Source organism: Mesocricetus auratus, unplaced genomic scaffold (assembly GCF_017639785.1).
Source record: "Mesocricetus auratus isolate SY011 unplaced genomic scaffold, BCM_Maur_2.0 Super-Scaffold_100014, whole genome shotgun sequence".
NCBI classification, from domain to species: Eukaryota; Metazoa; Chordata; class Mammalia; order Rodentia; family Cricetidae; genus Mesocricetus; species Mesocricetus auratus.
Window position 1 is genome coordinate 52,296,227 of NW_024429197.1, and position 26,401 is coordinate 52,322,627.

At 40.9% G+C, this 26,401-nt stretch overlaps 1 protein-coding gene and 1 long non-coding RNA gene across 4 annotated transcripts in view; one reads left to right on the forward strand and one right to left on the reverse strand.

The window, feature by feature from the left end:
- Adamtsl1 (ADAMTS like 1) overlaps positions 1-26,401 on the reverse strand; it is an 880,796-nt gene that overhangs the window by 384,966 nt on the left and 469,429 nt on the right. The gene's annotated exons all lie outside the window — the stretch shown is intronic.
- LOC121144030 lies at positions 8-11,750 on the forward strand. The gene is made up of 3 exons (XR_005881374.1): positions 8-119; positions 8,454-8,771; positions 11,570-11,750. It is a non-coding gene; the product is annotated as an uncharacterized LOC121144030 (long non-coding RNA).

The window sequence follows — 26,401 nt, forward strand, 5'->3', positions numbered from 1 at the left end:
GCTGTGGAGCAGAGAGAGTGAACAGTGTGAACAGAAAAGAGGGAAAAAGACGGAAAGCCAGGGCAGTGAGCAGCGGAGCCCGAGGAGAGCCGCAGAGGCAGAAGAGCAAGGCACAAAACGTAAGCAGTGCTGCGCTCTGAACCAACCTGGTTAGTGCTCTGTGAGCCGCGATTCTGTTTGCCATTTGCCTGGGCTGGTGTCTGTTGCTCTGGAAAGTACAGTAGCTCCCTGTGACGGTGTATTGTTCCATTCAGGAGATAAACTTAATCCCCGTCAATATAGAACATATGCTATAAAGAGACCAAGCCCTCCTCAGGACTGAATGTGCCCTTTAAGTGTATTCTGTGCGAGCACGTTCTTCCTCTTCCATAAAGTGCTTTTTTATTTTCCCCTTTGAGTTTGGAAAAGAATTCTATAGATGGGTTTGAAAGATCCTCACTAAACCTAACAATAGCATTAGTTATTTTCTGTGTTAAGGTCTTGGTTTGAAAATAAAGGGTTGGCAGAGTCCTTCTTTGTGGAGTGATGATTTATTAGTTTTAAAGGTACAATTAGACTCATTTAAAGCCCCTAGTTTAGAAGAAATAGTGTTCAGGATGCTCAGATTTGGATAAAACAACTGCTGGGTTTTGACACCTTGCCAACTTTTCCCTACCAGATTTAGCCCGTGACAGGAAAGAAAGGGTGAATTAACCCTCACTTAACCCCAAACCTTCTTCACTGGATACCTGACTCCTGCTTTCTTAGAGCTGCTATACTGCGAACAGAATGAGGGTGGGACCACTTCTTTCCGATCACTGTGGAAAGAGGGTAGGAAAGGATGAGTGCAGTACTACCTCTTTGCCATCACTATGACAACAGGGTTGGACAGAGAAGGATGAGTAGGGTACCGTCTCTTTCTCCATCACTGTGGACAGGGGCAGGTTGGCCTCTGAGCTGCAATCCAGCGGCAGGAATTACTAGTGAACTCCATGGTGACCACAGGGCCACAGGAAAAGACCAGAACAATTCTGAGCCTCCCTCATCCACATCAAGCAAAGCCTGTGTGGGTCAGGAGGATTTTATAATAGTATTAGAAAAGTGTTAAGTGTCAAACAAGCCTGTCTTTCCTCCTTATTGCTCAGGAACTCATTCAGTTCCCAAAGAATGAAGCCGCAAACATGGCCCTCCATTTCCACAGGAGAAGCATTGCCTTTGCAGACCTGACAGCCTGGAAGTGCGGAGGAGGGGTCAGAGGGCACCCAGGATGCACGTTCTTCCCTTTCGTTATTAGAAACTACCTCACTGTAATAGGCATGTGAGTACAGGCAGGCCTGCCGTGCACACACAAAGGCGGCTTTGCGAGGAGGCGAAGAAAAGCAGGTTGCTCAGCTTTGGTTACTCCTTCCACGCGGTGCATCGCTTAGAGAGGAGTTTTTTAAAAATCCCACTTTCAGCCTGTCAGGAAAGTCTAGAGCAGCGGTTCTCAACCTCCCTAATGCTGCTACCCTTTAATACAGCTCCTCATACGTGGTGACCCCCTCCCCCAAACATAAATTACTTCATTGTTACTTCATAATTGTAACTTTGCTGCTATTTTGAGTTGTGTGTATTTTATATGCATGATATCTGATATTCAACCCCTGTGAAAGGGTCACTCAACTCCTGGAGGTCTCCACCCTCAGGTTGAAAACCACTTGTCTAGGGCATATGAGGACATACCTTGGCCCTCAATACTATGCAAGCTGAACTGTAAAGTTGTTAGTACACGTCTATAAGCCCTCAAGGTCCTATTTTTGAAATATGCTTTTCCCTTTTAGAATGATTTGTTTTATAAATCTCTGAAAAAGTGCTGGATGCATACAAGCTAAACAAAACTCAAAAGCAAATGCAGTTATGTTGGCCGGATATCTGACATCTGCACCACAATGAAGAAAGGTTGATAGGCTGAAATAAACCCTCAGTCATATAGTCTATATAGTCTATGTGCTCTCTCTCTCTCTCTTTCTCTCTCTCTCCACATGTGCATATATATGCATGCACACGTGTGAGCACACATGCGCGCACGCATACACACACACACACCTTCTGCTGTGTGGTTTTCTCTCTCTCCCTCCCGGGTCAAGCAGCTGAAGAGTTCACTACACAAAGGAACATCTCACTTCCTACCATGTCCTCCCTCCTATGAAAACTTGCTCATTAGACAGTGTCAGACTAAAAGGAGGAACAGGTATGGGAGAGGGAATATTGTAAATTATTGGAATTAAGGAATTCTGCAACACCGAGACTAGCAAAGTGCTATTTGAAGGGAAAGAATATTGGCATGATAGGAAAACAGCATTTCTGCACTAGTCTGGATTCTTCTTTGGAAGTAGTCTTCTGAGTTTTTGGTGTCACATCAGCATACAGCAGGATGGTCCCTTCAGTAAAGCCCCGGAATAACACAGCATTTTAGTCAAGGCCACAGTTGCGAGTCAAACCAGGGAAGGATGCCCACCCCAGTGTCTCATGTGTAGTCACTGGTCACCGCATTTTCTTTCTACAAAGGGTACCAAGAGAAATGAGGAAAAAGCCATTGCTCACTCTATGGTTCATGTAGCACAAGGAAGATGCCATGCTTATTGTAACTTAAACAGAAGAACAAAATCAAGTTGGGTTTGAGACACTGGGGGAAGTTTTCAGGATGATAATTAATTATTAAAGTTTCTGTGATTTTGGAGACTTCTGGGTGTGAAGGTCCTACTGTCTAAATACTTCTGAAACTAAGGTTCAGAGAGGAAGCTTGATAAAGGCTCTGAAGGCTGGAGCTCACCCCCAAAGCTGGGTTTTCCAACTTCAAATCCACTCATCTCATTCTTATATACATATATTTGTATCTACATATTTACACATGAACAGATTCAGGGGTTGGCACTGGGTGGAGGGGGCTGTGGTGGACGGAGATTCTTATGGCTAAGGAGAAGGAGCTGAGACAGAGACGACCAGGATTTCTTGAGCATATAGGTTACCTGGCAGTGGAAAGTACTTGTTTTATCTACAGCTTCTGCCTCCCAACTTTGTCACTTCTAAGAGCTTCAAAGGGCCAAGGGAAAAATAACATAAACCCTAGGTAATGCAGATCATGGTTATGGCAGCTGGGGAAAGGCCACTTATGGCACTGAGCAGGGCGTTGGCCGTGTTCCTTTTTTCCTCTTCAGGTATCTAAATTAAAGCCGTCTGCAAGTGTCTGTGCACAGCAGCCCCCAGAAGCTGTGGCAGCCGTCAGCCTGGTTCCCGGTTCCATGCACAATATATTAGGTGAAATGAAAGCAGCAGCAAGACCGAGTGTCAGGGCTGTCTGAAGCATCATTCCAAATGGTATGGATTTAACAATACTTAATTTAAAAAACACCAGCTTGGACAGCAGCAAGCTGTTAACAGTCAGTGTGCTTTATGGCAGGAAAGAGTGAGCTAAACTTTCGGGAATTTCTCTCCCTGAGGAAAATGCCTCACAGCTTTTGCTCCAGAGCCACCTGTCTGGTCCTTGAGGTTGGGCCTCTTTACTTAGCCCTGCAGTAGCAGCAATGGTAGAGCATAGGCAGGGTGTTTCTGGAGAGTCTCAGGAACGAGGGCTTCAAAGAGCTGGGTAAGGCCTACACTCTTTGAAGAGGAAGAGACGGCAATATAGGGGCCAGCGAGCCTTGTTTTCCCCATGGGGCTAGAGTGAAGGTCTTTGATATTAATGGATAATCTAGACGTTCAAAGAGAGCAAAGTGGTGGCAGAAGACTGATAGAGGCAGGCTGCAGTTCTCAAGGCACAGGGCGGGGGGAGGGGGGGCTGGAATCTGAGCACAGATTTCAACTCACCCAGCATCCATTTAGGACCACAGGGCATGCATTGCAAATTCCAAGTTATCCTTTGCACGCAATCTGAGCAGAAACTGGTGAGGTAGAGTGTGATTCTGTCTACAACTGCAAGGAAGAAATGCTGCTCTGGTGCAATTAATAGGCATATTAAAGTTGTACGTTATCAAGTGGGAACTTCAGAGAATCTAGCTCTGGCTGTTTGTCTTTCCAAAGAACCGTGATCTGACAAGTTGGTAGAAAACCAGCTACCTTTATTGTCTTCCATGTGGCCCCTGGCACAGCCGTAGGTCCTTTATGTTTACAACCCAATGCAATTCTTTTGTCAATCCTCAGGGCAGACACATTGATTAGCCATATATAGATGCCACTTACAAGCATCCTTCATCTCAGCCAATGCCTTTCTGCTCAGCAGAGGCCTCAGACTTCAAGACTGTGTTTTCCAGACTCCTTTGCAGCTAAGATGCTAATCAAAGTTAGATTTGTCCTCTATGAAGCTGCTGCAAGATCTAGAAGGAGGAAATGAGGCAGAGGTCTTGCTTTGCTTTCATTGTTTACAAAAGTAGACACAGAGAGATATGGTTGAAAACTAGTCACTAATGTTTCACATCGAGAGACAAGTATGGGGCATCAATTTTGCTACTTGGATCAGAGAAAGTGCACAGTCCTTGTGACCCCTTCATTTCCATGTGCTTTGCAGTCACCAGATAACTAACCTCCTGGCTGTTGGAGAACCAGCAGTCCCTAAGGTGATGAAAAGTAAGGAGACCCCCTCAGAAAACTTGTACTGCAATCTTATTCCTTGGAAATTCAAACTTTACGTGATGTATGCCTTACAACATCACAGTTCATTTAAATTGACAAGAGTGAATGCTGTTCTCTACAAGCATGCTAACTGATATATATCCTTTGACAGAAGTGAACCCTGAGCACAGGCAAGCTCATACACCCAGTAAGAAGGAAAGGCTACCTCCTGGGCTCGTTCAGTCTCCCTACAGCCACTGCGCTGCATGGCCTCTGTGTGGGCCAGGGGTTTCTGGGAGTACAGAGTACTGAGCGAGCAGTCACGGCTTGTCTGGGGATTTAGTGAAGAGAGTGCACATAGACAGTGAAGACAAAGTATACTGAGACTTGCAGCAGATTTTAAAAAGCAACCCTAGAGATAACAAAAAGATAGATGGCAGAGGGTGAGAACATATTTCACCCCCTTGCCATGCCAGCACAGGCTACTTAGTGGCTTGTTTTCAAGTTCTTGGTCCACAATATTCTTCTAATTCATGTTACTTCTGGGGGAACTCAGACATGATTTGTTCTATGGGTGTCAGTTTACACCCTGCCAAGGTCTACAAAGTTGATATCTAGAGTCTACATGCTGTAGGCATGTGGCTAAAATCCTTGACACCAGCTAGCAGCAAAAGTGAGCTCTGGGGATGGCTGGGTGGAAAATAACTTATTTGGTGCCAAAGGGTTCAAATCCTAGTTCTTACATTTATTCTTAGCAGGTCTTTGAGGAAAGAAAAGAATGAAACTTTGTGATCCTAGGTGTGTGTGTGTGTGTGTGTGTGTGTGTGTGTGTGTGTGTTTGCTGGTTTGGATTGATGTGAACTTTGATAAGCACTGGGAAGGTTATGCACCACCATAAGGCTACATATATACATATATAGTCAGCAGTGAGGTGAGGGGTTTGCTGTGTCTCACTCAGAGCTGGATACAAAGAGATCAAGGAAGCATTGCCAATCTACAGGTATAAGAACTTGTTCTTTCTGTCTCCCCATCTTTTAAATTTTGTCTGTACATGAAAATTTTAATAAAATTCTGCAGAAAATTATAATATAGACTTTAATCACAGTTCATGATTCTTTCCTTACAAGCTACAAAGCAAAATGTAGAGTCAAACACCAGACTGAACCGAGAAGGTGGACTTGTTCCCTACCTGTAAGCTTGAACAAAGTGCTCTGCATTGTTCTACCTAGCTGGAGTTAGCTAATGGATCTCAAAGGTTTACTATTGAATAATACTCAATGAATGCTTACCACATACCTACTGTGTACAGGGCACAATCCAAGGATTCTGGAAACAGTGAAACTTTTTTTTGGTGGCCCTTTAGACACAAAATGACTTATCAATGTAATTGCTGAGATTTGAATTATGGTTGTAATATCCATATATTAAACCCCAGTGTAATATATAAACCCATGGCTCTTGATTCTTAGCTCCGCACTGTTTCCATGACATCATCCTCCACAGATAAAATAATTATACCAGAGCCAGACAATAAGGTGAAGGACTGTTAACAGATTTATAGACAATACAGAGTGAGTAGGATGGAAATGGAAAAGCCAAATTCCTCCGCGTGGCATTCAAGGACCTCCCCGATGTGCCTCCAGGCTAAGAGGGAAGGAAGTTATCCTCCAGCCCTGGCGGGGACCTCCTATCACCCCATAAGAAGGCCTGCAGTTCCTCTGCACCTGCTCATCCTGTCCCTGCTGCAAAGACCTTTCATGATATTACTGTGCTGCTGGTCAGTGTCACCTCCTCCACAAACGCTTCCGCTAAGGCATGTGTTCTTTGAGACTTCTTGCTTTTGGCCCTTTGCTTGCTGAACGGTTTATGTTTTTTAGATATTTATAGACATTCTTTATCTATCACTGATATGAGCCTTTGTTCTGAGAGAAAACATTTTATCATTGGTCTAGTTTAACGTGTTTTTTTAGGGTAGACATTTTAAACTCCTGATCACTGTTATTTCTGATTTCGCTGACTCTATCAGGCTTTAAAGTCTATCTTTCCCCCAGTGATGGTATCTTTCTATATTCTAAATTGTAAGTTTAGTTTTGTCTATCCAACCTCAGTAGCAAACCTTAATTGTTTTTTCCTGAACCCCTGCAAAACTGCTCCCTCATGTGGACAGGTATTTTTTGTTTTTTTTACAAACATCCTTCTTGTGAGTGAATTAACATAGGTCCACAGCCTTGGAGGTAAGTGGAGAAAAGACAGGAAAAAAAAAATGGATCAGAGAAAATGCAACCAGGAATGTTGCAAAAGAAATTATTGTCTCTGAAACTAACAAGAATATAGATTGAATGTGAAATATAATTTGAATTTCAGTAATGCCCCTGAACTCAGGAAAATCAAAACACTGTTCACCAGAGACAGAAGAGACCACTGGTCTTCCTTTTGTTTCTGCCATTTCAGCTGTATTTCCAGATTAACAGCTAGATCAATGGTTTTTATGCAAAACTAAAATTCTCTCATGTGACAGTTACACATACTGTGATAAAAAGTTAGTAGACCATATTAAGTAGTGAAAGGATGAAAAAAAATTCTTAATTTAATGTAACATGAGTGGTTTATTTTCTAAGATATTTGCTTTTTAAATTTGACTGAAATTATATGTATTTACGATATACAACAGAATGGTTTAAAATAGTTATATACTATAAAATAGATAAACCAAGCTAATTAACATATGTGTTACCCCTATACCTCAGATTTTTTTCCATGCTCAGTTAAAGCTCATATATTAATTTTTAGAAAGGACTTGGAGTCTTTCCTTCTTGAAGTCATGGTGGTCCTTCTCCATAAAGACTTCTGTGAAGGAATCTGGAACTTGAAAGTACGATAAAAAGGAAAGCAAAATAAGGCAACAGCCCAGAGAACTGTATAAAAGCCAACCACAGGGGAACATTCACCATGCATTCAGGTGTCCTGCGGGGGAAGACTGGGTGCGGTAGACAAAGCCAGGTAAAGAAGTTCAGAGACTTGTCTTTTTTACACGTCCATTTCCTCCCCAGCTGAAGCCCAAATCAGTTTACCCAGCACAGAAGTGAGCAGGGACAGGGAGAGTTGAGTCCGGGGTAAAGGAGCCACATTCTTCCCATTCGGACTGCAGGATGGGAGCTGCTCGCAGGAACTTTAGGAAGACAGCCGAACAGGACACGGGTGCCAATTGTGATAACTCTTGTGTTTAAGGGAAACAGCCATCAAGTCTACTGTGTGACACAAGGCCATTCTCAGAGGATCCTCGGTGGGAACTTGGCTAAGCACAGTAAAGAGGGGCAAGTCCCGGCTGTGCCGGGTGAGTGCTTTCTCATATTCTACCTCAGAGAGAGGAGGAAGAACACCCCCCACCCTTGCCACACTCCACGGATGGCTCTACAGCCTGGTGGTTACATTGGCGTGGTCACAGTGTCTGGTTTCCTCTTCGTGCCTCCGACTTTCCACTACTTGGACCAAGACAGAAATGTATTTGTCTGATTCAGAGCGGCCTTGTGAAAACGTTTTTTGTCACCGTTGCCATCTATGTCTCTGCTTGTAACAGTTTCATTCGAAAAACTGCAACCTGCGTTTCAGGGAAATTTCATTTTAAGTAAGGCATCTGTGACAAAAACACTTAAACTGTCTCTCAATACCTTTTCTTTTTTGTATTTTGGCGACAAAGTCTGGGTGTGTTTCTAACGTGTATAGGGGACTGTGTGTGCCCATGGGAAAAAAATTCTCACCAAGATGATGGAATTAAAAAATTTTTAAAAAATATTTTTAAAAAAGATGATGGAATTAGAGGAAGTGAGTGTAGCTCTAAATAGGGAACGGGCCATCTACTGATTCCTCTTCTCTGCTTTTGTGACTAGAATGGTGTTGGGAAGACCGGAGCAGCCCACTTGCACCACGAGGTGACACTGGGGAAAGAGCCTTCAATCCCTGACACTCTCAAACAGCACGACCCACCTAGAGCCCCCCCTGCAGCCTTCAATGAGAGAAAGCTGAGTGTTTGACACACATACGCTTACAATACAAGAGTGGTAAAAGTATGCAAAAACAATTAAACAGGCAGGCAGAGCTAAGTCAGTCCCAGTCCCAGGCCATTTCAGACTGACTGTTTGCACGGCAACCTCAGATGATCTATGAACAAGCACCATGGCTACTGTCCAATTCAGAAACACGTATACGTAAGTATTTCAAAGGTCTTGTAAAAGTGTGTGGGATGATTGTGTTCATCCTACTTGATAATATGAAAGATCCCAGTGACAAATTTCTAGAAGTTAATGGTTGAACGTAGAAAGCACATCTTTGCCAGGTTAGCGTGTCTCGTTTTCTTAGGTGACAAGAAACAACCCCATGAGTTGCTCTGTCTCTTTTACAGTAGCTTTGCTCAACTGTTTCATTCCCCTCAGTCCCTTGTGACAAAAGCTGCTCCCGCCTTTTGTCCACTGAGTTGTGTACCTTGCCATCTCACGCAGTTGTTCAGGTTTTGCGTTGCAATTGTGCTTTTTCATTTGTTTGGGAAAAGCTGAGTTATAAACACGACTACCATCCCCACCAGCAGCAGCAACAGCAAATCACTGTAAATATTGACAGGGAAGCAGGGCCCAGTGCCCACTAAATGAGACTGTTAAGATCATATGGTAAATCCTTAGTGCCATGACACTTTTCTTGGGGTGACTAAGTTGCGTTTTGTTGTCTGTCATACCTTTTTTCAAAGCTTTACATTTCTCCTTATACAAGTCAATTCTTCCTTATGAGTCACTTCCTGGGAGTAATAACATTCAAATGGAAAGCTCTATGGCCTCATCATCCAATTCAATACCTTAGTGGAACCCAAATGACACACAATGACACTGTAGCTTCTTTTGTTCAGTTTTCACTGTACTTAGCTGGAGTGATTTTCTCCCCCATCTCCTGCAACAGGCAGATGAACAATGATAGCCAGAGTCCTGAAATTACAATGTGTTGACTGTCTGGGTCTAGTCGTCCTGTTACTCACAGCCCTAAAGTGAATGTAGCTTGACATGACAAATGTGCCATGTGTCTTTAGGAGCCTGGAAAAGATAGCCTGGGTATTAACTGCCATTATTACTGCCAAAAGATAAAACTGTAAAACACTCAAATAGGATCTTTGAAGGCAGTGTATCCTGTCTGTTCCCACTTGGGACCCAATCAATGTTTGCTGGTTATAAATTTAAAAGCATTAACTTCATTACTGAAAATTAAACAAAGAATCATGATATGGTCCAGTTATTCCATTCCTGGGTATGCACCCCGAAGAAAGGTAAGCAGAGTCTAACAAGCATCTGTACATAATTGTTCAACACAGTGTTATGTTCAGTAGTCAAAGACTGATGCAACCCAGATGTCCACTGACAAACGAGTAGTTAAACAGAACATTACCTATGATGAAATACTACTCAGCCTGAAAAAGGAAAGAAATTCTGACTCATGCGACAGTGTAGATGAGCCATGGAGGCATGTGTAATCCACCTATTGAACATACCTAGAATAATAAGATTCCCAGAAATAGAGGGCAGAGGGGTATTTTCCAGGAGTTGGAGAAGCAGAGAATTAATGGCTAATGGTTCAGAGTTAAAAATGGTGAGGAGAAGAAAGTTTGAAGGGAGAAGACAGAGGCTGATACAACAAAGTGAATGCTTAGCTAGACACCTAAAATGGTTATTTCAAAGTATTTTTAAGGAAGGGGAAAAAAGCAAAGGGAACCACAATGGATCTATATAAAATCTGTGCAAGTTTTCTCGAGCTTTAAAGTCTCAAGTCTGAAACAGCGGGCCTTTGCTGTGATGATACACACGTGACCTATCTAATGACTTGGTTTCTTGAAGTGAAAAGCCTCCAGTTCATAGCTGTCTCATCCTAAAGGCAAGAGTCTAGCTAGCAAGAACTGGGAATATGCTTCCCCATACTGTTTTCACATGTGTCCTCGCCAAGGCTATGTTTGAGGCTGCTTTGGGGGTCTCTACACACTCTCTCTCTCTGAGGAGGTCTCCCTGGATCTGTCAGTTTGCTTTCTTGCAGAGGACTTAAGCGACTCATGGTTTCAAGTGTCTGTCTATTTGCGTTTGTATCTATTTGTGTGACTGAGGGAATCAATGCAGTGTGGTTTTCCAGCATCTATCAGAGGGCTTAGCAAATAGCAAGCACTCAACAACTATGAACACATACATACATAATGGGTGTATGTACTCATGCTAGGCACACGTCACATGCAGACTTCATATGCATGAGCACATATATCTTCATATATAAATATCTAAGTGTCTTCCACCTGTTAACCTATGAGGCAAAAATGCCTGCTCCTGTTGCCCTTACCTCTCAACAATCATGCTTGTGACCCTTTGTCATGGTCAGCTTCTTTGCTATTTTCACAGTTGAGGTCTCCAGTAGACAGGTTAAACAAGACACTGCTTTGCAAATGGATGCAATTGCATTCTCTTTTAAAATTTTATTCTGGGATACAACGTTTCTAATGAAAGAATTTGGGCAGAATAACTTAAAAGGTAGGATCAATTCACCTAAATCTACCATACCTGTGAATAACAACAACACACATATCTGCTAGTAACGGCAGAAGGCCTGTGACAACATACGTGAGGTAAACTATGTGCGAGCGAATCGGTTCAGTTTATCCATTCAGAAGGTCGCAGACTTTTAAAAAGATATCCTGTATATAATAAAGGTGTGCAAATTTTATTTGTTAATGAAAATAAAAATACATGTTGTCTAAAAAGATTCAAAGTCTACTGTAAATCAATAAAATAAAATCAACAAAATAAAAAGCAACTGCTGTGGTCTAGTCATTTAATTTGCTCACCAAAGAGAAAAAGATTTCCATGGGATATTATCAGCAATTCCATAACTAAAAATATTTAAAATATGATACACAATAAAATTTGATACTGATCTGTACACACTTTAGTAATACACTTTTTAGTAACGAAACGTGTTTCGTTTACAGGAGAAATCTCTGCTCCGTGGATATCAAGAGTGCTGTCATGCAGAACCTTCAAGAGTCTGTTCAAGGAAGAACTTACTTTTGCAGTATGAAAGCTATGAGAAGCAGCCTGGGAAGGGGGGGCGACTCCATGGCACCCAATGTTAAGCCTGCATGTACACCTAGTAAAATTTGGAAATTGGAATCACTCTGCCTCAGATTTCATTTTCTGCCTATTAAGTCAGAGTACAACACAGGCATCACACCACCTGCCATAAATAATTCTTCACAACTGTCTGCCTCACTTTGGAGTGCCCTGGCCTCTCTCCAACCATAAACCTGCATTTACTTTTACCACTAAAAGGACTGTGCAGTGGATTCCGGCTGGGGAAGCTGAACCGGAGAAGGGGTGGGATGTTCAGACAGCATCTCTGCCTGCATCTTCCACAGCAGACAAACAGGGCTCTCGTCAGGGAGCTGGGCATGTCCTTGAAGAATCTTGACAAGGTTTATAAACAAGATACAGTGTTTATTTATTATTTGAAGAAAACTTTCCATTGTGCTCTTCGTAATATAATATGATCTATATTTTTGCCAAGAGTAGGGTGTGGTTGCTCAGCGGCTTAGCTGATCGTGAAATGTCATGCTTCAGAATTGAGTCAGAGCATCAAAACAATGCAGCTCTGGGCTGAGAATGCCAGCGCGTTCCCAGCTCCTGCTAGATCCCACCATATCCACGGGGGATGCTGGTAGCCTTCCTCCTTAGCGTGCTCACTCATGTCCCAGATAATCTGCTTGAGAATCTTGATTCTAAACTCACTTCACCTGCACATTTCTTCATTCTGAGGACAGTTCTTTGCAGACAGACTTCCTCCCACATTTCTTTTATGCCTTTCTTCCCTCCTTGTTTCTTCAGTTGTTGGCTAAACTCAAATGGGAGGAGCCAGGCTTAGGGATTGCTGTCCCAAATTCGCAGCAATACAGGCTATTGAGCTCTCATGTTAAAATAACGTCCCAAGTGCATGCTGTGAGCCTTCCCCTTTAAGAGTATCGGGGATTGACTTTTTTAAAAATAAAACTTGACTAAGTTCAATATTTTCCCATAGAATCTGATCAAGCCTGATAGGTTTACTCAACTAACTTGATTAAGTAACAATGTGCTGATTTGTAGACTCTTCTGTGTAAATCCCCTAAATTCAGACACTTATCATGTCCTGAATTCCCCAGGAACCCAAGCACCCAAAACAACGCTGTTGTAAGGAAAGTCAGTGTAGAGGACACACTATTATCATAATTCACACATCTGTGTGAGATGAGGTCTGCAGTTCAGCAGCGTGTTTGAAATACAAATGACAAGGTCCTGAGGACTGAACTAGGATTCAGAGTGGCACATCCAGTTATACCTAATAAATTACCAGTAAGGACCAATGAAATACAAAGGACACTTTGTTTGTGAAGTATTATTTCCCAAATAATACACTTTAACATGGAAAACATTCTGTATTTCACTCTAGCATGAACTGCTTGACAGAAAATACTAAGTTTTCAAGTTGATATTTGATGAAAGTTTAAGTAATGGACAGTCTGAACAAATAGAACTATTGTCTTAAACAGATGTGTGGCAGATTATAATAATAGGGTGCCCACTATAATTCGGTAATTATGACAACTTAGAAAAACATGCAACTTTTACATTTAAAGGCTCATCTTGTTTAAAATCTATTTGCTTGAAGGAACAAAGATTGTTTATTGAAATACTGCGGATAGAGGAACACAGCTCTACACTCAGAACAAAGGGCTGTGCGAGTCCTTTCTAGTTCCAAGATTTTATTGCTCTGGCCTTAAAAACTCATCCATGAGGAAACAGTGCTTTTGTAAGTCACTGTGATTTCTCATTGCCACCGAACAGCGTGCCTCCTCAGTGGCATTCTTCTGGCCCCAATCCTACTCAGCATATATTAGCCTTGATTAAGCTGTTTCCTCTTAAGAATGCACTGGAAGTCTTGTGAATTAAGTCAGTCAAGGGGAAGCTAACCTGAACTTTAATCAGGACTACATGCTTTACACCCAAGTGCTTGCACCCTGTACTCGTGACTCTTCGGGGAGAGTATGTCACCTTCCAACCATGAGTTGTCACTAATAAGTCAGAAAATCAATTAGTGTATTATATCCAGCATGAAAAACAAGAGAAACAATATGAGAAAATAGTATCTCACATAGTAAGGATATAATTGTTTGGTCAAACTGTGTGTGTGTGTGTGTGTGTGTGTGTGTGTGTGTGTGTGTGTGTGTGTGTGTGTGTGTGTTGGGATTTATACAATGTTACCACCATGTAAATTTATTTATCCCTATAAACACATTCAAAAATCTTTTCAAAGTGTTGTTTTCAACAAAAGTAGTTTTCCAAAGCCCCTTAAGCCCATTTTTCTTCTTTAAAACCCTGAGGTCTAATGGGCACCTTCAATAGCAGCATAAAATGGTAAGGATGTGAATTTAAAGGTTTTATTCTTCGAAGACATGTACAGCCGAAGTGCATAGACCTAGTCGATTAGAACTGCAGAAGCCGAGATCACTGACCTCAGCCTCTTCCATGCAATCTATTTGATTGTAGAGACACAGACGTGTCCTCTTTTCTGTCCCTGGAGGAGAGTGGATGTCAACTATGCCTGCTGGTGATTGTGCATGAGCTAAGACAGAGTGTAAGCAAGATGAGGAATTCTCAAAAGAAAAAGAAGCTTTTTATTGAAACGTAATGTGCATAAAGAAAATTGCAAGTAAGAATTCTTTCTGTATCCTGAGGGGGAAGGGAAGGTGCACCAGGGTTTCCCAACTCCTCTTTGTTCTTTGGTTTCCTGTGCTTCTGTTGAAAGAATTGCTCGGCATTCAATCTTGCTTCTTGAAGACACAGAGAGACGTTTGAAAGGTGAAAGTACTTCATGTAGAAGTTCTTCTCTTCTTAGTGCATAATTGGTTCTTTTGGTATATGTTAACATGCCTATAATTTTTCTATAATATAATCTTATATTAACTGATATATCAGTATTTCCTCTTATTTATCAAAATCATTTTCCATGCTTATAGCTCAATTGCATATTAGCTCAGCAATTTAAAAGTTCACAGTATTCTAATGCATAATAATTGACAATGTAAATAAAGTACACAGAAATTAAAGTGCTTTCCTGTGAATATGTAATTTAAAAATCTTGAATTGTGGGGTGACAAGATTGTAATAGGAGGAGGAGGAAGAGTTTCCTTTAAAATGAAAGATATGCATATTTTCTAAGGACTGTTTTTGATCTTACAGGAGTGGGTGGGACAGCCATATAAAATGCCTGATTTTTGTGTTGGCTACATTGTGGTTTGGGAAAAATGATATGCAACAAAAAAAATAAAAGAAAGGAGCAGATAAGTTCAGATAGTGGTAAATACCATGATGCAGAGAAAGCTGGCATAGGCACATGATAGTGTCAGGGTATAGAAGACAAGCGGTGTACAATGAGGCTGAAAATCTTTTGAGGAGGATTGCAATGAAAGAAGACATAGCCTCAGTTTCCAGAGAGATAAAAGGATGTAAATTCGAAAACTAGCACTTAATGAACCTTTATTTGAAAAATTTCTATCTTGAAAAGAAAATGAAATAAAAATGTATTCACTAAACAAAGAAAACAAGGAGTGCAGGCAGTTGCAGATTTTTGTAGGAGTTTTTCATAAATGAATTCATTAGGTATTACCTCCATTTACTATTGCTCAACCTGCAAACAGTACCCTTAAAATTATCCCTTGGGTAGTACAGTTCATGACCTTGGCAGCCTGGTTAAGGGATTTTATGTAGGAAAATGGAAAATCTAGTAGCCTGAACAATCAGAGCCCACTGATGAGATGCAGAGTGATGAGTTGGGTTGTCTACCACAGAAGGAGGGTATGCGAGGGCCATGCCCAGGCGGTCAGGCTGCACAAAGTTTGTTAATGTGTGTAGACTTTTCCTGGAAGCTGAAGAATAATTACAGAATTTCTAGACTCAGAGGAGCATGGAAAACTTGAAAGTTGTTCAGAGGAAGTCAACAAAGATGATTAAGGATTGAATAATGGGACCTCTGAGAAAAGGTATAGCCAAACTGGAGTTACTTAGCCTGGATTATTTATCTTGGTGAGGACACATCCAAGGTGGGGTTTAATGTGGCCTTCAAGAATATGAAAGGTAATGGTGACTAACTGTTCTTTATGACCTCAATAAGGAGAACAAGTTGAAATAGAAGATAAAGATTTTGGATTATGAAGTATCCAAGACACAATGAATTACCTAGCACACATTTTGAGTTTCTTTCTTTAACTTTTAATGAGGGGTATTACCCTAGATCTTTGAACCATTTCTACACTGACTGCTAGGTTTGGGGATTCTTAGTAAGTCAGTTGAAATTTTGTAGATATTTCCATATACATACACATCTGTTTTCTAAGAAGAGAATTGGCAACTTCTGTAAGATGAAGTCTATGCTACATGCTACACACGTTAAAAAGGATCACTGCTTAGTTTATAATCTCATCAGTTTGGATCAACTGCAGAGTACCTTGTACTGAAGGAGGTGAGTGGACAAGATACCATTTCAAGTCTCCCTAGCATCTTATCAAAGGGTTTGGAAACCTTGAGATCTCTGTGAATGAGATAGCAAAGAAGAAAGGGAAGAAGAAAGAAGAGAGAGTCAGGGATGGAGGGAGGGAGAGACGGGGAGATTTAGAACTTGAATGCTAGTCTTAAAAACTACACATAAGTGAAGTGCATTTGTGAATATATTTAGGGATATGTGTCACAAAATGAGGGTGTAAGTGGTGCTCCTTTGGAATGGTACCAGCTTAAAAACATTTGCAACATGTGTGCACATGGAGAAAAGGTATTCTGCAGAATATTTAAAACATATGGGTTTTGTTTGTATTTCTTCCAAATGTTTGAGAAAAGCGAACAACTTGTACCTGTATACAATCGTGACTATGAATGCAGTATTCTGTTTGAACAAAAAATGTATTTATGAGTGAGCCATAAAGCACCAAGAGAAATCATAATGTTAATAAGCAGGAGGCTATCAGGTTCCACATTAAGCCTCTCATACCTGAAACTCACTTCGCAATGAATAGCAAATTTAGCTTGATGGATTATGCAGTTTTCAATAAATATAAATTTAGGAGATCCACAGGAAGTGATGTAATAAAACTCATGATTAATTAGGCATGTAGATAATATTCACACCCACTCAACCCCATGAATTGGGTGGAAGAGGGAAAGTGATGTATTAATGAAACAGGTGAAACACAAAATCCATCTTTGTTTCCCCTCAATATTTGAAGCAGTAAGAAAACACACTGTTTAGGAGGCCTGAGACGCCCCTCAATATTGATTGGGGTAACTGATGGCTGGTTTGGCAGTGCTTACAATCATTCTTATTTGCTCATCATTAATTTCATTTTCTATAATTATTTCATGGGATACAATGAAGCCTCAAATTTTCATTCATCCTAGTTCCATTACCAAAAAGAAATGGATTAGTACAAGCTGAAAAAGAAATTGAGAGCCAGAAAAAATGAGAGGTAAGGTGAGATTCAATCCCTCTCTCTAGAATCCTATGCCGAGAGCTTCAAATACAACCTATGTTGTCAGGAGAGAGGTTGAAAGAGGTAATGGTGCATTCCTGAGGCATGCTTGAGACATTTGCATTAAGGCTTTGGACTCCATCCTTTGTAGACCTCCAGAAGAATCCAAATAAACTGACAAGCTTAGATAGCATTAATTAATAACACATGGAACTAACATTCTAAGTTTCATTTCTGGAGTAGCCAGATAAATATTCTCGCACAAGAGCCTTCTGCGTCACACAGTATTGAGCACACATTTTAAAATAGTTTAAAGTGGCAATAGTTTTTTTGAAAGATGTCAGGCAACACTTTGAGTGGAACATTACTTGTGCCCCACTATGTGACCGGATAAGAGCACAAATAGATGGCCTCATGTAGACACAAAGTAGGTAAAAACGTGGAAGTTAAATTAACTTTAAACTGATGATGGGCTAAGCGATGATGATGATGATGACAGAAGGCTACTGTATATGATTGTCCTACCATGAAAATCAGTACAGCAGTGAGTACTTGACCTCGATTATACATGAGGATGCCTCATGCCTTTCATACATTCATACAGATATGATGATGGTTTTCAGGGAAGAGACTTCCGTGTGGGCTTTCTCCTAAATCTGAGTTTCAGGAGAATGTGGATATGTTTGTTTGTTCTGATGGCCTCCAATTTCAGTTCTGTTTTGTGTGTGTTTGGATATATGTTTGTGTGTGTGCACACATGTGAATGGGTCTGTAGAGGTCACAAGTCAACTCAGCGTTTTCCTCCATCACTCTCCACCTTATGTTATAATACGGAGTCTCTCATTGAACCTGGAATTAGCCATGGCAGCTATACTGGCTGACCAGTGGGTTCCAGTAACCCTCCTAACACTGCCCATTCAGCACTGGGCACTGCTGAACCTCACTTTTTACACGACTCTGAGGGATCAAACTCAGCTCCTCCTGCTTGAGTGGCAACCACTTAACCAACAAATCCAGAACCACTTTCTAAATCATGGTTCTTGAGTTTTCTCAGAGTCCCTGAACTTTGCCTAAGTGAAAAATCCAGCATGAAAAAAATTGCAGGATACTACATGAAAGAACAGTTCCAAACAGCAGCTTAAAAGAAGGGCCCTTGAATTAAAGCCCCCATAAACTCATATAACAGTGTTTGTCTTTCTTAGTTTTATGGATAATCCCCCACAAACAAACCATTGCTTTGGAAATAGAAAATTTTTTAGATTTGATTTTTATTATTTTTAAGTTATGTGTTGAGTCTGCATGTGAGTATGTGCAGATCCCCTATAGCTGGACTTAGAGGAAGCTATGAGCCATTCTGCATAGATGCTGAGAGCCAACATAGGCACCAGGACCCGGACCTGAATCCTCTGGAAGAGTAGGAAATGATCTTAAGTCATGAGTCATCTCTTCATCCCTGAAAAGAGGATGTTTGGGTCTATGTAAGGATATTCTGAGTCTAGCTGTACTGAGGAAGAAGGAGTGTATATTGTTTAGTACAAATAATAATTGGAATAACTCACCACTGGGGACTTATAACCACAGAGACTTCTAAGAAAAAACATATATATATTTCTTGTAGAAATGTGCAATGGAGTGATCCCAGTTGTGGACACTGATGCTTCATAGAAGGCAACATCTCAGAAGAGGTTGCATGGTGCGGAGTCGAGAGAGAAGAAAGTGGAATAAATGTCTAGTACACACATCAATGGACAATAAGATTATTTACTTGGTGAACTATTTAGAGTCTGGTAGAATCTATCCAGAATTATGATAATATTTATAACTCTTCAGATCCTTCAGGTTTTCGCCACTATTTTAATTTACAATGATGAATTTTAAGGTCAACGTTAAAATGTGCTTTTGGTAGGTGATTTTTCTAACTTAATGTTTAGGGGCTTGAAAGTGAAATATTTGAAAGGTAGGTTATGACCTTTATAATTCTTTCCTCTCTGTTCCTGGCAGCTGTGACACTTGGCCCTGATCTCATTGTAGTTTTCAAGCTTCTTGGTTTGTGATTACAATAGCAATCATTTTCCCTTGACACCAAGTAGATGACTAGCTCATCCAGCGTCCTGTGTCCTTCCCACATTGGCTTGCTGGCAGCATCCCCTTGGTTTTCCATGCCAAACTTCTCTATCCAAGGCTCCTTGACATTTTTCCTGTGTAGCTCAGCAAAAGCAACACAAAAGAACAAAACCCCTGGAGGGATTCTTAACGGGGGATTCAGACATTAACAAAAGGACTCATTATTGAGGTTTAGGGTTTTGTTTATTAATTGTTTTATGTTCTGTCTTGTTTTTTGGTTTGGAGAGGAGGCAAATCTTTTGTTTTGATAGTGTCCTGAAAATGTTTCCAGGCCTATCAAAGCTTTCAACTAAAAGCTTTTTGATAAGCCAAATGGGACTTCTCACGTGCCCTGATGTGTGAGTTCTCAGCACCTGCAATTTTTTACACATTAAAGGTCAGGCTCCTTTCACCAGGAGATCCTGCCATCTGTCCCCTTGGGGAGCATTCCTACAGGAGAGGCAAAGAGCAGTGGGTAGAGCCATGCCTCTCATTTCAAGACGCAATGAGCAACCTTGGACATTTGAGAGGATTCACAAAGGTCTGCCTGAGGTCAAGTCTTTTCAGGGTCCTGTCCAGTCTTCAGCCGGGTGGCCAGGCTTTGACCCTATATCAGGAGAACAGAAGAGCCCAGCCCACCTCTTAAGAGGCCCTAGGACAGCGTCATTGCTTTTCTTTCTTTTGGTGGTTCTCTTTTCTCCCACAGAGGTCTGCAGTGTCTCCCACTTCACTGCATCCCCATAGGCATGGCACTCATTTTCTCCATTATCTCAATGAGTAATGACACCAAGGGCACGGAGCCAATCCTACCAGCACCTTAAAGGTTCTACAGCGGAAAAAGGCACCAAAGCAAACACTCTGCAACCCTCGGCCTTGGTTCTACAGAAGAAAAAGGCACCAAAGCAAACACTCTGCAACCCTCGGCCTTGGGGATTGTGACTAATTTCCAAGCTCTTTTTGCTCTGTAGTAGAATTCTGGCTGTCATTTCACATTTGGCTTTTTTTTTTCACAGAGCCCTTGAGCAAACTTTATTTACAGTTTACACAGACTTTCATTACTACATAATGCAGAAAATATTTGCCTCATTATGAAGCCAATTGAATATTTATTTTGATATTTTGTTCCTTGTGGTAAACAGAACTCAAAACACTCTCTACTACCATTGTTCCAAACTAGTCAAAAAAATATGTAAACAATCAGCATAGCGATTGTGTGGCCCAGATCTTGTGATTGCCTCACTTCCCCTCCAGCAAAAGGAAAGTTTAGCTTAAAGAAAAGAAAAGGAAAGCGTTCATGTCTATTTGAAAATGTAAAGCAACTATCACTCATCAGGACTGTCTTCAGCTCATACTTGAGACTGCCCTTTGCAGGATGCCACTGAACAATTGCATCCTTTCAAGGTTGTTTTGGTGTGAAACTTTTTTTATTGGATAGGGTCCAAAAGCAGGTTTCATTTTGCTGTCAAACAAACAGAGTTATGCCAAGTGTGAAAGTCCTCTCTGGTGTAGGACGACGAAGGGACGAGCCAGTGTAGAGGAATGCATGTTTGCACACAGATGCATTTGTCTTCAGTAACGTATGTGCTACCAGCTTTTCTGATTTCACTTCCTTCAAGAACCAGCTTGCCCCACGTACCTTCTGTGGCTTGCAAAGATTGTCCAGGCTTGGAATGGACCCAACCTGGCCTTCTGTATGGTCCAGTTTCTGCGTTTTCGCAGTACAATAAACATGTCAGCTCAAACTGCCTGCTCAGCACCCCTGCCTGTCGACTCTGCATGATGAATACATGTTATAATTTGATAGACTTTTGACTGATGTTAGATCCTGCCCATAAAACCCATACCTGATCATTTTTGCATTTTAAAGAAAGAAAAATAAATCCAGAGTAGCACAACGATTTTAGTTCATCTTTTTAAAATGCTTTGAGTGAACCACATGCACATGCCAGCACATATCCAGGCTAATATTGATGTCAACACCCCCCTTGGGCATACCTTCCCACTGAGAATTTGGAAGTGAGATTTACTTTCCATCTTAGACTTAAGCCTACATATAGTGTTTCTGGAACTTTAATCCTAAAAGATCATTGCTGAGTTGCTTTTTCTCTTCCCTATTCCACTGGGCATTTATTAAACTTCTGCCTTCCTTCCTGGAGGTGATCAACAACCGAGCTAATGGGCTGTGCAGTAGAGAAAGGAGTCTTAGGTTCTGGAATCAAAGCCTGGTTCTGTCACTTCCTGGTTACATGATCTAAAGCAAGCTAGCAAACTTCTATAAAACAAGGAACAGCCCTGTCATATTGCATATTTCTGTGATTGCAGCACTTGGGAGATGGAAGCAGAAGGTTCATGAGTTCAAAGTTAGCTTGGACTGCAAAAAGGACCTCATCTTAATGAAAAAAAGTGGGGAGACATATCAACATAGTATATTTATAGTAAGGATTAAACATAAGATTGTCTATAATATTTGATATAGAAATATATATAGTTAACACTGGCTTCTTTTGTCTTTGTATGCTGTTCTGAATCTTGTTAGTTAAATTTTTTCCACTTGACAAGAAATGGAGGTATTTTAAAATTGAATTTTCTATACAGATACAATCAAAGGTCAACTAATAATTATTTAATAAAAAAATTCAGATGGTGGAAAAAAAATTCAAAATGTCACCAGTCAGCTAGACAATCAAATACTGGCAACAGTTTAAAAACATTTTGTGTGTGCAAGTACATATGTGTGCTGTCTGTGTGGGGTATTTTGCATATGTATGGAATGTGCATATGTTCATAGGCGTGTGTGCATGCTTATGTGGGTGCACACTCATGTGAAAGCCCAACGGCCATGTCTGGCTTCCTGCCTCAATTACTCTCTACCTTTATTTTTAGAGACACTGAACCCGAAGTTAGACTGGGCAGTCTGTTAACTTCATGGATTCACCACTCTCTGCCTCACTCTAACTGGGGTTATAGGCATGACCACCATGGATGGGTTCTAGGAATCTGAACTCATGTTGTCCTGCTTTCCCAGCTGGTACGTAAGCAACTGAGCCATCTCCCCACCTGAGTTCATAAACGTTTAGACAAGAATCTTGAGTGATACTTTCTTTGTTGTGAACATTGGCAAACTCTTCATTTATGGTTAAATATCTTTAGTTATTCAACTTCTTCCTCAATGAAATGGAATGCAAAACATTGAAAGCTAGGAATAAAGCAAATGCTGGAGTTTATTACTACTTAGCCATTTTTATATAAGACGGGATGGGAGAGATGTCTTAGTCTGTGAAGTGCTTGCTGTGCAAACTTGAGGATCTGAGTTTGAAACCCAGCACCATCATTAATATAAAAAAGAATGCCTATAATCCTAGCTCTGACAGGCAGAGACAAGAGAGTCATGGGGTTTTGTTGGATAGCTAATCTAGTCAAATTGATGAACCCTAGACTCATTAAGAGACCCTGCCTAAAAAATACGAGGTGGAAAGGAATTGAGTTAGATGCCCAGTGTTGACCTATGGCCTCCACATTCATGAACACACATACATGTGTCCCCCAAAATAACATCTAAAATGTACACTTGCACAGATGTAATCAGCTGTAGAAGAACCTTTGATATACCGTAACTGGAAGATACATCACAGTGCAATCAGTTTTGTATTTAACTGAACAATGAAGATTTTATCTTTTCAAGTGCCATGTCCAACTCATTTTGATGCATCCATCAAACAAAGCAGAAGAACTTAGACTCTTTATTCATTTCATTTTACCTTTTTGTGTGAGTGTGTACATGGAGGCATGTGTGTGCCATTGTGTGTATGGAGGTCTCAGAGGACAATTTGCAAGTTTTGCTTCTTTCCTTCCACTATGTGGAAGATCAAATTCAGGTCAAGTTTAACAGTCAGTGCTTTTATTAACTCACCCATAAGGAATTCATTTTAAAAAATCACACACACACACACACACACACACACACACACACACACAAAATCTTCCACAAGAGTTACAGATGGATCAGTTTGGGAACCAAAGCTTATAATTTTAGAAACCACCAAGCCAAGTCAGGGAAGAAAGAATCCAGTCATCACTGTCAGAACACGCCAAGTAGAATCTTAATCTTCTGAAGAGAGACCCATTCCTACCATGGACAGTCAGTAAGCAACGTTACACTTGTCATATGGAAGAGTGTCTTGGTGCTTAAGAACTTCCATTTGGTAGTTCAACTGCCCAGGTCTGAATCCTGGATCAATATCTTTCTACTTGACTTTAGAAAATCACGTTAACTTCATAGCTTTAGCTTGTTTTTTCATATGTGAGAGGAGGTTTCTCATCGTACCCTCTGTACTGGATTACAGTGAGCAAATTAAATGCAGCCTAAAAAGGATGGAGAGAAGGATGTGGCTCAGTGTAAGTGCTCCACATCCTTACCTCTTGTTGATTAGAAGTTTCCATTCGTTTTTAGTTGGTAGGAGGTAAAAGGCTAATATGGTCATTTTGTATGAGCACAAAAGTTCTAAGGATGCTTTCTTATACTCATGTCCGTGTCCCATCCATCTGGTGTTTAGTCACACTACCATGACTTGCATCTGTTCTTTCTTCACAAATTATTTAAGGTAAGCAACATAATTCTGTTCTCAAGGCATGAACAGAGAAAGCTGTGCACAGGTGAAATACTGAGAACTTATTTGAGGGAAATCCCCAAGACCAGGATGTTTATTCTTTAATTCAAACATTCAGAGCAATGAAAACAGGTAGAGTGTTGCATGTGAATAATACACGTCTTTTTTCTTTTGTTCACATGTAAATCAATGTTGAAGGGACACATTTTTGAATCAGGAAGGTGTAATGTCAAATTCTACCTCCACTGTTTAGAAAGCACATGAACCCATAGGAGTTTGTTAGTCTCTGAATTCTTATTTACTCATCTATTTTAAGAGAACCATTACCCAGTGACTCAGAAGATCAAGGTGAGACATTTATGGAGTTCCTCACACAGACCATGACCTCTAGAAAGTTCTCAGTGATTTTCCCTTCTTCATCCACTATACAAAGAAGGATCATAGACTCTGAGAATTCTAAAGCCATATTCCATTTTCGTGTCTTTCTCATACATGGTAAGCCACTGCCACCATACAAGCTCTCTTCCATAACTTTACACCATAGGAAAAATGGCTTCTAGTCAAGCCTCCACAGGAACAGGATTATTTCTATTGTAGATGCTAATGGTACAATTGTTCTTATGTAAACATGAAAATAATCTGCATCTCTGCCATTAGAAAACAAGATGTGCTCCCTTTCACAACAATTTCGTCAACTAATGAAAAAAACTTTCTTATTCTGTATTTCAATATTTAAAAATTTACTTTTATTTAATGTGAAAGGCATGTTTTGCCTACATGTATGTAAGGCCACTGTGTGTGCCTGGTATCTGTAGAGGCCAGAAGAGAGCTCTAGATATTCTGGAATTGGAGTTAAACCACCTTGTGCGTGCTGGGAACAGAAACCAGGTCTTCTGCAAGGACAGTAAGTGTGCTTAACCACTGAGTCAGTCCCCCAAGTCCATTTTTAATTTTGTTTTATTTTGCTTATGGAGCATATAGATCATAAATTCCAATACACAACACACTGGCACTGTTTTACGAAAGACATAAAAACAGTGTTCTAGCTTTTCTCTTCTCAGTTTGTAGTTTCTCCTCTGACAGTCCAGAGTAGTGACTGATGCACACCAAATTCTTGAGCTGGATCCCAAGCACCTGCCAGCCTTTTCCATACCCTTACAGAGAAATTGAATAACAGGGTACACCTATGCTGAAAAATACTACAATTAACAATTTATCCCATTGATTCACCCTGCACTGATTTATGAAGTCATTTCCCCCCTGTAATCACCATCCTCCATCTTCTTCAAATGTTCCCTCTGTGCTACTTTCCAATTTTGAGTGAGTTCTAGGCCTCTGACCCCCACGGCTTATCACAGAACAAAGGGGAAAACTCTGGGACGAGTGCTGTCTTTGGTTTTTAATCTACTTCTGGCTCACCGAGAGGGTTTGGTTTTCTCTCACAGATAATTCTTTAACATTTATACAAGCCCTGGTATTCATTACATGCTTAAGGAGAGACGCTAAAGTAATGTATCCTTAGCTAGATCATAAAAGACTGTCAGCTCATCAGTGACTTCCTATGATGTCATCAGCAGGAGAGCTACAAGACTTAAGCTCCACACTGAAGATGAAATTACAACTTCAGTATTGACCCACTTACGTGGCCTAGTGCGCAGAGCAGAGCTGACTTTAATATATGTTTCCCTATCCCTATAAAATACATCAAAGGCCAGAACTTCAAAGCCTTGCATGACTGGCCATTTGGAAAGAGGCATATCCGGGCCCCAGAGGCTTCATCTCAAGCAGATGGTGGTGGCAATGGTGAGGCTAGAAACTTCGAGCACGGGCTTGTAAAGCCACAGTTTACCAGGAGTCCTGACTCAGGAGGAGGTGGCATAGAGGGATCTGGACCCTTCATTTTGTTTCCTAAAAACAGGTATGGAGACGACTTGAGGCAGGTAGCAAAGGCTGAGTAGACATTTAAATTCTTACGTCTTTTCCTCAGCCCTGCTCTTCCCTGGAGGGAGGGTAGTGCTTATCAGGTTGGTGAGTTGTGAGCCACTAGGTGGCGCTCTCTCTACTACTGTCTCTTTAAAAAATTAAAGAGAAAAGAACAAGGTGTCAGGTCTGGTGCCTGACCACAGGGGCGCGCTCACGCAGGTGGTGGTGGTGGTGGTGGTGGTAATGTCATTTAAACTCATTTTGAAATATTAAACTTAAACTCTGCCACACGACTATAGAAACAAAAATCCAATACACCTAAGAGATAGGATAAATATGAATGATATAGATAACAGAAGACTCAAGATTTCATCTTCTTTCCTTATTCCTTCCCTTTCTCTTTCTTTTCTCCTTTTTTAGGAGGATGGGTGGGAAGCAAAACATGCAACTGTGATGCCAAAATCCAGTCTTTTGAAAAGACAGTGCCTAACAACTTTCAACTTTCATAACATCCTTTGGAAAACTGCAGCGATATGGCTCAGGCCATAAGAGGCCCATCCAGGCTGATTGAGATCCTTAATAAACTTCAGGGAGAGTTTCAGAGGTCACACATTCCCATTCTCTGTCCCCACTCCTCCTC